This window comes from Pelodiscus sinensis, chromosome 5 (assembly GCF_049634645.1).
Source record: "Pelodiscus sinensis isolate JC-2024 chromosome 5, ASM4963464v1, whole genome shotgun sequence".
Classification (NCBI taxonomy): domain Eukaryota; kingdom Metazoa; phylum Chordata; order Testudines; family Trionychidae; genus Pelodiscus; species Pelodiscus sinensis.
In genome coordinates this window covers 29,284,513-29,298,022 of record NC_134715.1, presented here as the reverse complement: position 1 = coordinate 29,298,022, position 13,510 = coordinate 29,284,513, and the positions used below count along the sequence as shown (strand labels likewise).

Below are 13,510 nucleotides of genomic sequence, written 5' to 3'. Positions count from 1 at the left end.
AAGAGTAAGCCCAGAGAATTTCAAATAGGAGTGGTTATTACATCTTTGTACATAGAAATACACAGAGAAGAACAGATCCTCAATATTGAGAGCACCAAGACATGTCTCTTGAATGTGTCGGTGTCGAAGATCAACATTTTGGGATGCTCTCACAGTGGTGTCTTCATGCTGAGGAAAAAAGGATTTTTGCCCACACTTCATCTAGGAATTGGACCCTGAACAAAGGCCAATAGCAGCTAGACTGACTTCCTCTAACAATTTCCTAGGTACTGAGGCCCAAATCCTCCAAGGTACTTAATGTTGCTCTGCTTTTCACTGGAACTAGGGATGTAAGTGACTAGTTGACTAGTCCCTTGACTATTTGCCCCCCCCCCTTGCTGCCTCTATCAAAAGCAGCAAGGGGGGGAGCAGGAGCCAGTGCTGAGGATAGCGGGCTTAAAAGTTGGTTCCTCCCAGCACCGTTTCCATGGAGGGTAGGGGGTAATGGGGACCGGGTGCCAGCCAGGAATCAGCTGTCTTGGCTCGCACTGGATCCCCCAAGCTGTACTTTGGCCTGCTGGCTCTTAATGCATTTAAAAGGCAGAGCTGCAGCAGGGTTAGCTCCTGGGGCTGGGAGCTAATTCTGCTGCGGCTCCCCCGCTTATCAATTGCTTATCGACTAATCGACTTGTCGATGGAAATTCCATCGACTAGTTGATTAATTGATTAAACTAAATTTAACATCTCTAATTGGAACACATCATTCTAAGCACCATGCTGTTGCCAATAGCTCTGTTTACTTTCTGAGGCTTCCTTTATGCAAAAGTAGAAGTAGGGAATGAATAGAATTCTTATGGGGAGATTTTGGGTAGAAACAGGCATCCAACAGACTTTGTTGGGCCCTGGGCAAGGTGGCGGGGGCCTAGATTTAGGCCCCCAGAAGGGGCAGGGTCTTACATGGAAGGGGCAAGACTGGAGGCTAGCCTCCACCCGCCAGCCCTTCAGCGCTGCTTGGTACATGCTGCCCAGGTCTCTGGCAGTGATTCAAAGGGCCCAGGGCTTTGGCCACTGGTGTTGCTGTTATAACAGTGGCAGTAGCCAGGAGCCCCCAGACCCTTTTAAATCACCAGGTCTTGGGGCAGCTGCCTGCTTTGCCCACCATCAGAAGGTCTAGGTGGAAATTAAAATATATCCATGGTAACTCAGAAAACTGTGCTGTTCACCATTCTTTATCTTGAGGGTCTAACTTCCTTGAAATAAGGAGCAATGACCCTGAAATAGAACTAAGTTAAGCCATAAAGTTTCCTCTCATATTGCAACTGCTAAGAGAAAATAGGTAAAACACTGATTCTTGAGCAAGGAACTAACTGCTTAACGTTACATGGAATATTATTATCCCCTTTCCCAAATGTGGTTAAACTTGGGGATGGAGTCTGATCTATTCAGAGCTCAGTAAAATGAAATGTTCTAGAACTGATTGCAAAAATAAAATCACTCAAAGCAATGTTGGCAAAATCCACTGAAGTCTTTCTACTGCAGGTTTAATAATACACATAACCTATATGCCTATATGCAGATTTAGTAATAAATATAATGTAAAGGGTTTAGGATTGCGGAGGAAGCAACGAAGATAGCAAGAAGGGATGTTTTAAATGGCTCCGTCTGAGAGTACTGGACACCATGATAAAAATGTGAACATCCTTCTCCATAGAAAATTGGGTAGAGGGAAAAGAATATGTAATCCTAGACAGAGTTATGGAGGTAACTCTAGACATGAGGTAGAGCTGGCAGTGTTAGTGTTAAGATATTTTATTCCAAATAATCTATTAAGTCTCAACAGTCTTGTCCCCAGTTAGAGCAGACACACTTCACCTTGACAAATGGCAAAACTCACTCTTTTCAATTTCCTTCCAATAACTCTTATTTTCTTTCTTGCCCATTGCTCTTCATTCTCCATTTTAATAAATCAAATTCCACTCTTTCAGTTAGGTTTTCCCCCATTCTATATCATTCTTCCAGTGTCGGAGGGACATAAGCCTTTTATCTCCAGAGCTGATGTGGTTTTTATAGACTGAGGGGCACTCATTATGCCCTATAAAGAAGTGTATGTTTTGTTCATTCTTCTTTTCATTACTCTAAAACAAAAATTTAGCCAAAGTATACAGATGCTGCTTATGTAAAGAAATACTTGACACTGACCCAACAGCAAAACAAAACGGACAGCCAAAATGCTCCAAATAAAACTGTGGAACCAAAAAGGCATGTGGCAAACAGCACTTCTCTATCACGTGCTTTTTGTCATAGCCTATCTCCTGCTCCTTGTCTATGTATTTTCTGTATAGTCCCTGATCTTTCATACACTTTAGTACCTGTTTTAACTTCACTCCTTCACTTGGATGGGGGGTACTCAAGTGTAAAGTTACGCACAAGTATAAGAGTTTTCAGATTGAACCCTTAGATTATTCACTGTTTGGAGCAGGGATTTTGTCCACATATTTGTCTGCAAAAGCCCAGCATACCAATAGTGCTATATATATAAATGAAAATAACAGATCAGAGCACCCCAGGCCCTAACTGTTCTGGAGTCATAGTAAGCCTCTTTCAGTCTAACGTTCTTAAATCTGGTCTCCTCATTCCATTTCTGAATGCAGTTTGTCACTCATTTTTTTAGCCTCCTGCCAGAATTGTCATCTATAACACTAGCATAGATCAGGAAGGGACCTCAAGTCCAGTCCCCTGCCTTCATGGCAGGACCCAGTACTATCTAGACTACACCATCCCTGATGGATATCTATCCAACTGCTCTTAAATCCTGAGATGGTGATTCTGTAACCACCACCAAGGTGGATTTGAACCTAGGACCTCTGGAGCAGACTATAGGAGCCTCTACCCTCTGAGCTAAAAGCCAGCTGGCTCCCAGCCCATGCTGTAGAGGTCTTTTGATCTTAACTGTTACAGTGGTCTAGGTGCCACTTGCAGTACTCAGTAACCACACTAGGGCTATGTCTACACTGGCGCGATCTTGCGCCAGAGCTATGTAAATAAGGCTAAGAGTGGAATATCGCCGAACCTCATTTGCATATATAATGAGCCACTATTTTTGTGGAAGAGGCTCTTGCGCAAGAAGAAGCTGTCTATTCTGCCCCTTCTTGCGCAAGAAAACCCCTCTTGCACAATGCCGCTATGCTGTTTATTTTCAGGAATAATAGCATTGTGCAAGAGGGTTTTTCTTGCGCAAGAAGGGGCAGTGTAGGCAGCTCCTTCTTGCGCGAGAGCCTCTTCTACAAAATGGCGGCTCATTATATATGCAAATGAGGCTTGGCAATATTCCACGCTTAGCCTCATTTGCATAGCTCTGGCGCAAGATCGCGCCAGTGTAGACATAGCCTAGGTGTGTGGGTTACAATTTCACAACCTCCCTAGGCAACTTATTCCAGTGTTTAACCACCCTGACAGTTAAGAAGTTTTTCCTAATGTCCAGCCTAACCTTCCCTTGATGCAGTGTAAGCCCATTGCTTATTGTCCTATCCTCAGAGGCCAAGGAGGTACACCAATCTTTGTTCAAAAAAGAAACATCCACACCGCTTCTTTTGGCACAAAAACCCCTAGTGCAAAAATGGATCAGAAGAGAATATGCAAATGAAGTGTGAGAAAATGCTAATCCGCACTTCATTTGCATTGCCTCTTCCAGCAAAACTTGTAGTGTAGAGATAGCCTGAGAGCAGTTATCCAGCCAGTTATACACCCACATTATTGTAGCCCCATCTAAGTTGTTTTGCCTAATTTATTGATAAGAAGATCATGCGAGACCGTATCAAACGCCTTACTAAAGTCTTGGTATACCAAGTCCACTGCTTCTCCCTTATCCACAAGACTCGTTATTCTATCAAAGAAAGCTATCAGATTGGTTTGACATGATTTGTTCTTTACAAATCCATGCTGGCTGTTACCTATCACCTTCTTATTTTCCAAGTGTTTGCAGATGAATTCCTTAATTACTTGCTCCATTATCTTTCCTGGCACAGAAGTTAAACTGACTGGTCTGTAGTTTCCTGGGTTGTTCTTATTTCCCTTTTTATAGATACTTTAGTGAATATTTGAGACTCTAAAAACCATAGGATAATTTGTTTCTGTTCTGAAGTGATCTATAATACATTCACATGAGATGGAATGCTATGGAAATAAATGGTGGATTTCTTTTTTCAGACCAGTCATCGTAACTTTAGTACCTGGACAGACAGTGGAGCAAATTAAGCAATCAGGAAATCAATTTCCAAGCACCTAGAAGATAAGTTAACAGTCAACATGGATTTTGTTAAGAACAAATCATGTCAAACCAACCTAATAGCTTTCTCTGAAATGGTAACAACTCTTGTGAATGGGAGAAAGATGTGGTATATCTTGACTTCAGTAAGGCTTTTGATACTGTTTTGCATGATCATTTCTCAAACAAACTATGGAAATACAACCTAGATGGAGCTGCTAATAGGTGTGTGCGTAACTGGTTGGATATGGCTCACAGTCAAGCTGGAAGGGTATATTAAATGAGGTTTTGCTGGGATCAGTTCTGGCTTCTGTTCTTTCAGTATCTCCATCAATTATTTAAATAATGACATATAGAGTTCACTTAGGGTGTGTCTACATGGGACCCTTATCTCAAAATTAGCTACACAAATGGCGTAGCTTATTTCGAGGTCATTTTGAAATAAAGCCCTATTCCGAAACATCTCTTAACTCTTGTGCAATGAAGTTTACAGGGACATGGGAATAGCAAGCCTGTTATATTTCGATTTAAGGGGCTTGCTCTTAAGACATGGAATAACTATTCTGGGATACCAGAGGTATCCGAAAATAGCTCCACAGTGTAGACGTAACCTTATAAAGTTTGTGGCCAATACTAAGTCAAGAGGGGTTGCTTTGGAGGATAGGATTAAAATTGAAAATTATTAACATAGCTGGAGTTGTGTATCTTAATTCGAACTGATATCCTAGTGTAGAGCTGGCCTAATTCTTCCTCTGTACTCCACACTGATAAGGCCACAACTAAAATTCTGGGAAAGATGTGGACAAATTGAAGAAAGTCTAGAGAAAAACAACAAAAATGACTGAAGGTCTAGAAAACATGACCTATGAGGGAAGATTGAAAAAAATTGTATGTGTTAAGTCTGGAGAAGAGAGAATGAGAGGGAACATGATACCAATTTACAAGTACATAAAGTTGTTACAAGGACAAGGAAGAAAAATCATTCTCCTTAACTTCTGAGAACAGGACAAGAAGCAATGAGCTTAAATTGCAGCAAGGACACTGGAAAAACTTCCTTTGTCAGAGTGTTTAAGGGCTGGAATAAATTGCCCAGGGGTGTTGTGGACTTTCCATCTTTTGGAAATTTTTAAGAGCAAGTTAGACACACCTGTCAGGGATGGTCTAGATAATATCTAGTCCTATCATGAGTGTAGGGGATTGCACTAGATCTACTCTCAAAGTTCCTTCCACTCCTATAATTTTATGATTAACATAGTGTTCTTTAAAACAGTACTACATTAAAATGCACAAGGGAACATTGAGTGAGCCCCAACAGGGTCTACACAGACCAGTTAACCTCTTCCTTTCAGAGAGCACCATTGTCTTGAGTCTTTGGGCACCATCAACTCAACAGATCTTCTTGAGATCTTATTTTTACTGCATTTTAAGTTTAGCTGCTGAAGATCTGAGACTTCTTGTATTTTACCTGTACAGGTAAATAGCTTGCCATATAATATCTGGGATACAATTGTTATTTCAAGCTACCTTGTTCTAGTAAGTTACCAAATATAGAATAGGCTCTAAAATGTTCTATAGTCTGAATGTAAATAAAATATACTTTATCTGTGATCAGCGGTATCTGAGGTACAGGGGTTGTTTCATAGAATTATAGAAGACTAGGGTTGGAAGAAACTTCAGGAGGTCATTTAGCTCAAAGCAAGATCAACCCCAACTAAATAATTCCAGCCAAAGCTTTGCTAAACCCACCTTAAAAGCCTCTAAGGATGGAGAATCCACCACCTCCCTACTAACCTATTTCCAATGCTTTACCACCCTTATAGTGAAATATATTTTCCTAATATCCATTCTGGAGCTTCCCCACTGCAACTTGAGATCATTGCTCCTTATTCTGTCATCTGCCATCACTGAAAATAGCCTATCTCCATCCTCTTTGTAATCCCTCTTCAGGTAGAAGGCTGCTGCTATTCAATCTCCTCCTCATTCTTCTCTTCTTCAGACTAAATAATGCCAGTTCCTTCAGCCTCTCTTCATAAATCATGTGCCCTAGTCCCTAATAATTTTCATTGGCCTCCCCTGGTCTTTGATTTTAGCACAGTAGTAATCCTTATATACTTTGGGCAACAGAAAATTAAAGGTTTCTTGTGACTTTTCTGGATATAGATAGGAGGTACATATGGTATGTGAGCTATAACTTGTCCAATGGGAATATGGTGATCTGGATTGCTAAGGATTGTGTGGTGACCTTTATAATGGCAGATGTATGTAGACAGAGAGATATAGCTAGTGGTTTCACATGTAATCTTGCAGCTCTGTGACTTAATTAGTTCTTCTCTGGCATGTAGTATTTTTTGCACTATTCTAATTTAATCCAAATTCAAGATGGTTGCATATGGAGCAAGGATGCGCAGTGACCCCTCCTTAGCCAAACAGTAGTTCCTTTTCATATTATATACTATGCTAATGTTAACCCTTGCTAGGGGCATGGAAGGATCAAAAGAGAGGATGTTTCTGCATTTCTGAAATGGACATAAATTGCCATAAATTTCACCTTAATCAGTATAAAGCAGCACCTAATGTTGATGCAGTGCAAAATATAGCAGTATATGGTTTGCCTTGAGAGAGGTGCAGGAATGATCTTGGGTTTAATTTTGGCTTTCTCAGTGGCCTTAATTAGGAGACTTAACTTGTCTCTGCCTTATTCCCAGCTGTAAATGGAAATAAAAGTGCTTGCTTGAGGGAAGAGGGAGTGTTGTGAACATTGTTTCATATGGCAAGATTATACATTGCAAATAATGTTTGTTGCAAATTTAGCTCTTTACTGCTACGAACTAGTGTTTGAACTGAGCCTAAGAGAGTATTCATTATTCATCTATGTTGGCAGAATAATCTGTGTGATTTTGATGGGGGCAGGGGATGCGGGTATTTGTAAACTGTCCACTTCAACTGTTCACTATTTATAGCAAATGACTGGTCACCTAAAGTTGCATGGGATTAGTTTTGCTCCCTCACTGGGAATTTAGATTAAAAGAAAAAAACAAACAAATTATAAATAGCAAATGGGTAACTACGAATAATACACTTCTGCTACAAATTTTCAGACAAATGATCGTTTATGCTACAATGGATAAAGCTCTGAGGATTTGCAAATAGTTTTTATGATAGCAGAGACTGTCTGAATACTCCTCAACAACAAATGATTCCACCAAAGCAAAACATTCACCCTCTGAACTTGCTGCTTTTGTTTGTGAAAATTTTCACAAATCACTTTCTGTATTGTCTGACTAACTCTGTTAATCTATTTGAAGTCTGGTTATCGAGTCCTTATTTAGTGCAGTGAGCACTTTCTCATGGGAGTCGTTCCATTGTCTTTGCTGAGAATATTCTTTTAAGTGCTCACCAGAGTGAATAAGGACTCTACTATCAGGCCCCTTAGTGTTTGAAAAGTTTGCTAAGCATAAAAAGTGCTATATAAGTGTTAAGCACTTCTTTTTAGTCAGCAGCAACTCTTTCAGTTGCATTGTGGTGAGACTAAAATGGGAAACAAAACGTAACAGGTAAATGCAGTGTTAGCAGGAAAGAGAAAGAAAGAGCACAAAAACTGAAATAGCCACTAGGTCATGTGGTGATACTGTAGATTTAACATTGCTTTTCTAGTCATACAAATCAGGAATAATGAAAATTCATAGCTGTGTGTGCAACAGTGAAGAAGAATGTTTGTAAACTCAGGAAAACGAAAACAAAACTCCAATAGATAAAAAGATTAGCCAAGGAGAGGGTAGAGAAAATAGTTCAGCTCTTTTAACAGATTCAGAATTTTGCATGGTTCACACACCTACCTTGAAAATAAAGCCTATTGAGCAGAGTGTGTGTGCACACACTTTGCAAATAGCAACAAAATTGTACACACAAATGTACTTTTCATTCTTAAGTGTGTCGTGCATCCACTTTCGAAAATGGCACCTGAATAATGATTAATAATACTGTTTAATTCTACCTATATTAATGAATTGTATATCAACACCCTCTTATCACCTGTTAAAGCATGAAAGTATTATTTCTCCTACTTCACAGACAGGAAAACTGAGTGAGTCACCAAGTCGTTACTTAATGGGGCATGGTTTTGGAAAACCTGGCTCCTGTTCCTGATTTGGCCACTGAAGGTATGTCTACACTGCAATAAAACACCTGCAGCTGGCCTGTGTCAGCTGTCTAGGGCTTGCTGGGCTCAGCTGTCCCAGGCTTCCTGGCTGGTCCTAAAGCCCCAGCTTCAGCCTTAGCAGCACCATCTACGCTGCAGTTTTGTCGTCCGGCTAGCTTCAATCAACTGAGGTGGATCTGCTGCAAGATTTGTTTGCAGCGTAGACCTAGACTGAATGGCTGAATCACCTTGGGCAAGTCACATACTGATTCCGTGCCTCAGTTTCCTCCCCGGTAACACAAGGACAATGCTGTGTAGCCGGCTGGGTACTGAGAGGTCTGTGGAGCAGAGGGGGAAATGCGGAGTGTGGGGAAGTAATGCTGTTGTCCAGCTTTCGCAGGGACTAAACCAGGCATGGAGTCAAGCCCTGTCCTTAAGCCACGCACCCTCCACCTCTCCAGACGGACAATGCAGCGTTCTAATAGCAATCAGAACACACTGCCGCAAGGTTCTCTTTGGGCGCGCGCCCCAGCCCCGGGGGAGAGGGGGGGAAGCAGGAGCCAGAAGCAGGGTCGGGTGCCCCAGGCTGGCCCCGTATGGAGCAGCCCCAACCCCATCACTCTCCCCCCTCCTCCGCCCGCTCGCAAGTGGCCCGTCCGCGCCCGTTACTCGGGCGCAGCCAACCAGCGTTGGGTGAGCGATTGGCGCTTCTGCATAAATTATGCAAAGCGCCGAATCCCCGGTCTTCCCGCTGGGCGACCTCCCCTCGGACTAGGTGAATAAATTATGCTAATGAGGCTCGGGAGGTTCTGTCGGGGGCTTGGAGGAGGCGTGTAGCGGGAGCTGTGGCCAGTGCGGAGGGAGAGAGGAAGCCGCCGCTGCCGCCGCTCTGCTGCTGCTACCGCCGCCGCGCTGTGCCACTGACACACATACAGCGTGAGGGCTAGGCAGGGCTGCAAGCGCCCTGGGGCAGCAGCCACTGGCGAGGTGCCCCCTCGCCGTGCCGTGCGCGGCGCCAGCAGCCAGGTGGAGGGGGAGAAAGGGAAGCAACAAGTTCGCTCGCTGCGTCTCTGCGAGGGCCACCTCCTTAGCCCCCGGTCTCCTCCCCATGCACCTGAAGTCTCGCTGACAAGTGGCGGGCGCCACTCCTGGGGTACTAAGCAAAGGGGTTTTTTTTCTTTCTTTATCCAGGCGGGTAGGGGGGCTGAACAACTCCCCTCTCCCCCCGCCAGCCTGCTGCTTTGTTGTTGCCCGGCTGGTTTGGGGGTGTCTCCCGCTGGATGATCCCTCCAGAGGTGCCCTGCTGAGCTGGGCCATGAAGGCTCCGCCGCGCGCGCTCTCCTTGCCTTGAAAGCCTGCAACTCATCGCTGGGCTCGCTCTTTGATTGTTTTCCGCTTTTTTTCCCTCCCCCCTCTGCAAACAAGTTGCCCCCACTGGGGAAAAGGGGAGGGCGGACGAAGCAAAAAAAATCCTGCTGCATCTGCAGGGTGGAAAAGCATGTTGGGGAAAAGCCAAGAAGCCAAAGGACAGGATGGCCCCGGGGCGCCTCGCTGCCTTGGGGGACAGCGCTGCTGCCCTAGCTGGACTCTGCCCCTCAGTTCGCTGCTGGCCGCCTTCCTGTCAGTGGCGGCTGTAGCCTGCTGTGTGTATCTGGGGGTGAAGACCAGCGACCTACACGCGAGGGTCTCTGCCATCGAGAGCGCCCAAGGGGACTTCTCTGCTGCTGCTTCCTACCAGCTGCTGCCCGGCTTCTCTCTGGATCAGCTAAATTCAATGATGCAAGAAAAAGTGGAGCGACTTCTAGCTCAGGTGTGGAAGACTCGGTGTTGTGTCTGGACGTGGCCGGGATCGTGGTGTCCCATGAAAAGCCTTTAATTAGCCACTTCCAACACGAGTTTCTGCTTCACAAACCAACCCCCCCCCAAGATTCATGCTGGAAATGATTTTGGGGGGCGGGGGAGGGAACGGAGCGAGGGGGACCATTGAGTGGAAAAAGTGGACAGCTCCTTGACGCAAATGTTTGTGTGGCAGAGGGTAGAGGAGAGCTCAAGAGACAGGGACTTTTTGCTCATGTTTGCAAGATAATCAGATCTCATAGAGGAAAAAGGGAAATCCCCTTAGTTAAATATCGTTGATTCCAATAAATGCTTTACCTCGGGTGCGTTGGATGACAAGAAGCCCTTGTAAAAGTACGGTCTGGGTTTGAAAGGGCCGTGGTAAGGATCTCTCTAGCCGGTTTGGCAGCAGAGGCTGACATAACGTGATAGAGAAGATAACCTTCGTGTATAATGTCATTGACTGTTCTCCCACCCGAGGAGCCCAAGTTTCTACATTTAATCTTAGGCTCTAGATGCTATGTGTGTGGGAGGAGGTATTTTCTATGGAGAGGTGATACCACACAAGTAAAGCTGCCATGGGTAGAAACCCATCTCTCTCTGTGTGTAAAATGCTCAAGTTGTGGTTGGGGTGTATCGGTCAACTGATACAGTTTGGATCAAGTCCAAGTAAAAAAGTCATCATTAGTTATGCAGTCTTTCAAGTAGCTGTAAATCATAGTTTAACACATGCAAGTCTATAATCCGGGCTGTAATAGAATGAGCTAATGCTTACCAAGCTGGCTAATGTTTCCCCTTCCCCTCACAGAAATCCTACGAGCATTTGGCAAAAATAAGAATAGCAAGAGAAGTGCCTCCAGAGTGCAACTGCCCAGCAGGTAAACAGGAACAACTTTGAAATGTTTCCTTGGAGTCTGAGGATTTTGACTTTTTTTCTTCCTGTGGCTGTCAGCTATATATGTAATAACAGCAAATATTAATTATAATGTGGGAGATACACCTTTTAATAGCTCCACCTTTGAGTGAGAGGAGTGTTACCCTGTTTCCATTGTGAGGTGGCAAAAGATTAGAAAAAAATCAATGAAAATAAAATTAGACCAAGGGATGCTTAAAAAGTGTAACCAAGCCTATGTGTTAACTTAACGAGAAGAAATATATTTCCTATATGCCTCTAGTTTCATATGATGAAAAATAACATTCGGGTTCTGTTTAAATATGCCCTCGTACCTATGAACGTTTTAGTTATCCAGTTGTATTCTTCTTCATGGTTAATATGGTAGTTTAGAAAGTGACAGTCTCATACTGTATATTGTTTTAAGGAATGTGGGCCCAATACTGAAGCCCGGATTCAGGCAGTACTCCCAAGAAATTCAGTGGGAGTGTTGTCTAAGTAAGGACTTCAGCATTGAGTTCTGTTGTGGTAGGGTCAGTTGCTTGTGGAACCAAACAGTAGCTTTCTGCTTCTTTCTGCATGATGTTCTCTTCTATGTGTGGTCTGGTGCTATATTTAGGTTACTGATAAAGAATAATTTCATTTTGATTATTAGACTTCTGTTGAGTTATACCACGTATTTTTACTCCTCAGAAGTTGTGAAGATAATGCTGGTGTTTAATAGATACTGTAGAGACACAGACATTGTGTGTGATGGGGCACCATGGTTGTACAGTATGAAATATAAGTATTATGTTGTGAAAAAATGGCTCTTTATTTAAGAGATCAGGATTTTGACATACATCGAGAGATGGGATATAGTGAATCAATATTTGACAGTGTTTTTTGTATAAATTATTAGTATATCAGTAGGATATGAGACTGCAAAGTAGGAATTGAAGGCTCTTCTAGTCAAGGGATTAACTCATGACAAACTCATCAACTTTTGGGGATTATTGAACCTCAGGAATGAAACTCCCTGTGACAGTTGGCATAGCATTTTGCTGATAATGCAACTGATAGTATCTTTTAAAAACTATCCTATATAGAAATCTTAGCCACTAGCATGATATGGGGCATATGATTGTTTGAACAGAAGTGTATAACAGCATGCATGGAGTTACTCAACTCTTTGCGAGCTAGGATAAGAAATATTATACAATTGGAGTAGAAGGGTGAAAGCAATAATAATTTTATCAACCAAAAATTAATGAGTTGTGAATACAGCCTGAATTTAATATTCCTAATGCTTAGCTATTAAACACTGACAAAGTTCAAGATTTAGCAGTAAAGAACAATATTATGTATATATACAGAGGTGTATTCCATAATCCTGAAGCATCAAACAGTTTTGTCTTTTCATGTTAACTGTTTTAAATTAATCTTGTCACTTTCCTACTATTCTGTTTTCAGGCTCAGGACATCCTCTGCCATTGTCTGGTTTGGTGTTATGTGCTGCTTTACTTCCTTACTACCACTAGAGCTCCACATAATACCAGTTTTTACCTCAATGTTCTTTATTTTGATGCAATACATTCCATTATATTGTGCCAAATAGATTGCAAGCTCTACAGTATTTTTCAACAATCCTCACCAGAAGGCATGGCATAAATCAGATGGCTTAAGTCAAAATACAGTATGTTGGGAAGCATGTAATGTAGATCTATCAGGTTGGAATAATTAATATGATCTGGCAAAAATTATCTTACAGAGAGGACTAGCTGGCCAGAGGATTAGAAATAAGATACAAAGCTTTTCACCTCATTGTAACTATTTCAGTTTGGAGGCAGGTTTGTAGTGACTGAAAGTTAGCACCATGTGATGGTTGCATTTTGAACTCTTTAAAATGATTAGATGCTCTCATCTGCATTCCCAGTGGACAGTTGTCTACATCAAAATGATGTTAGTTTGGCAGTCTCAGCACAGAGGACAAGGACTGAACAGACACAAAGGCAAAACAGTGGTGCCTTAGCAACTGTAGAAGGTGCTGTCCCAGTCAGGGTTGAAGCAGAGCAGAAAAGAGGGGAGAGTAGTGTACTGTTGTTTCCCCTGGGAAACCTGGTCTATGTATAAAGAATTATTTCTTCAGACAGCCAATATACTTTTCACATGCACTAAATTGTCTTTATAAAATAACATCTTTAAAATAATTTACTAATTTTCAGTTAGGATTAGTCTTTAACTCACCACAAAGGGCTTTTTTGGGGAAAAATATATATATAACATTTCCATTACAGACTTGAAACTCTCTATTCAGGGTCATATTTGGCTTAGGAACAGAATCATGGAAACTCAGTGGGCTTCTGTGGCTTGGCACCTGTGAAGCTTAGTCCTGATTCAGAAGAGTAAATAGTGTCTTTAC

General features: G+C 42.5%; 1 long non-coding RNA gene across 1 annotated transcript in view; it reads left to right on the top strand.

The window, feature by feature from the left end:
• The first annotated feature begins 8,812 nt into the window (after positions 1-8,812).
• Positions 8,813-13,510, top strand: part of LOC142829562 (uncharacterized) — a 233,220-nt gene continuing 228,522 nt past the window's right edge. The window contains exons 1-2 of the long non-coding RNA XR_012904070.1: positions 8,813-10,191; positions 11,026-11,095. This is a non-coding gene — a long non-coding RNA (uncharacterized LOC142829562). The remainder of the gene's footprint in view (positions 10,192-11,025; positions 11,096-13,510) is intronic.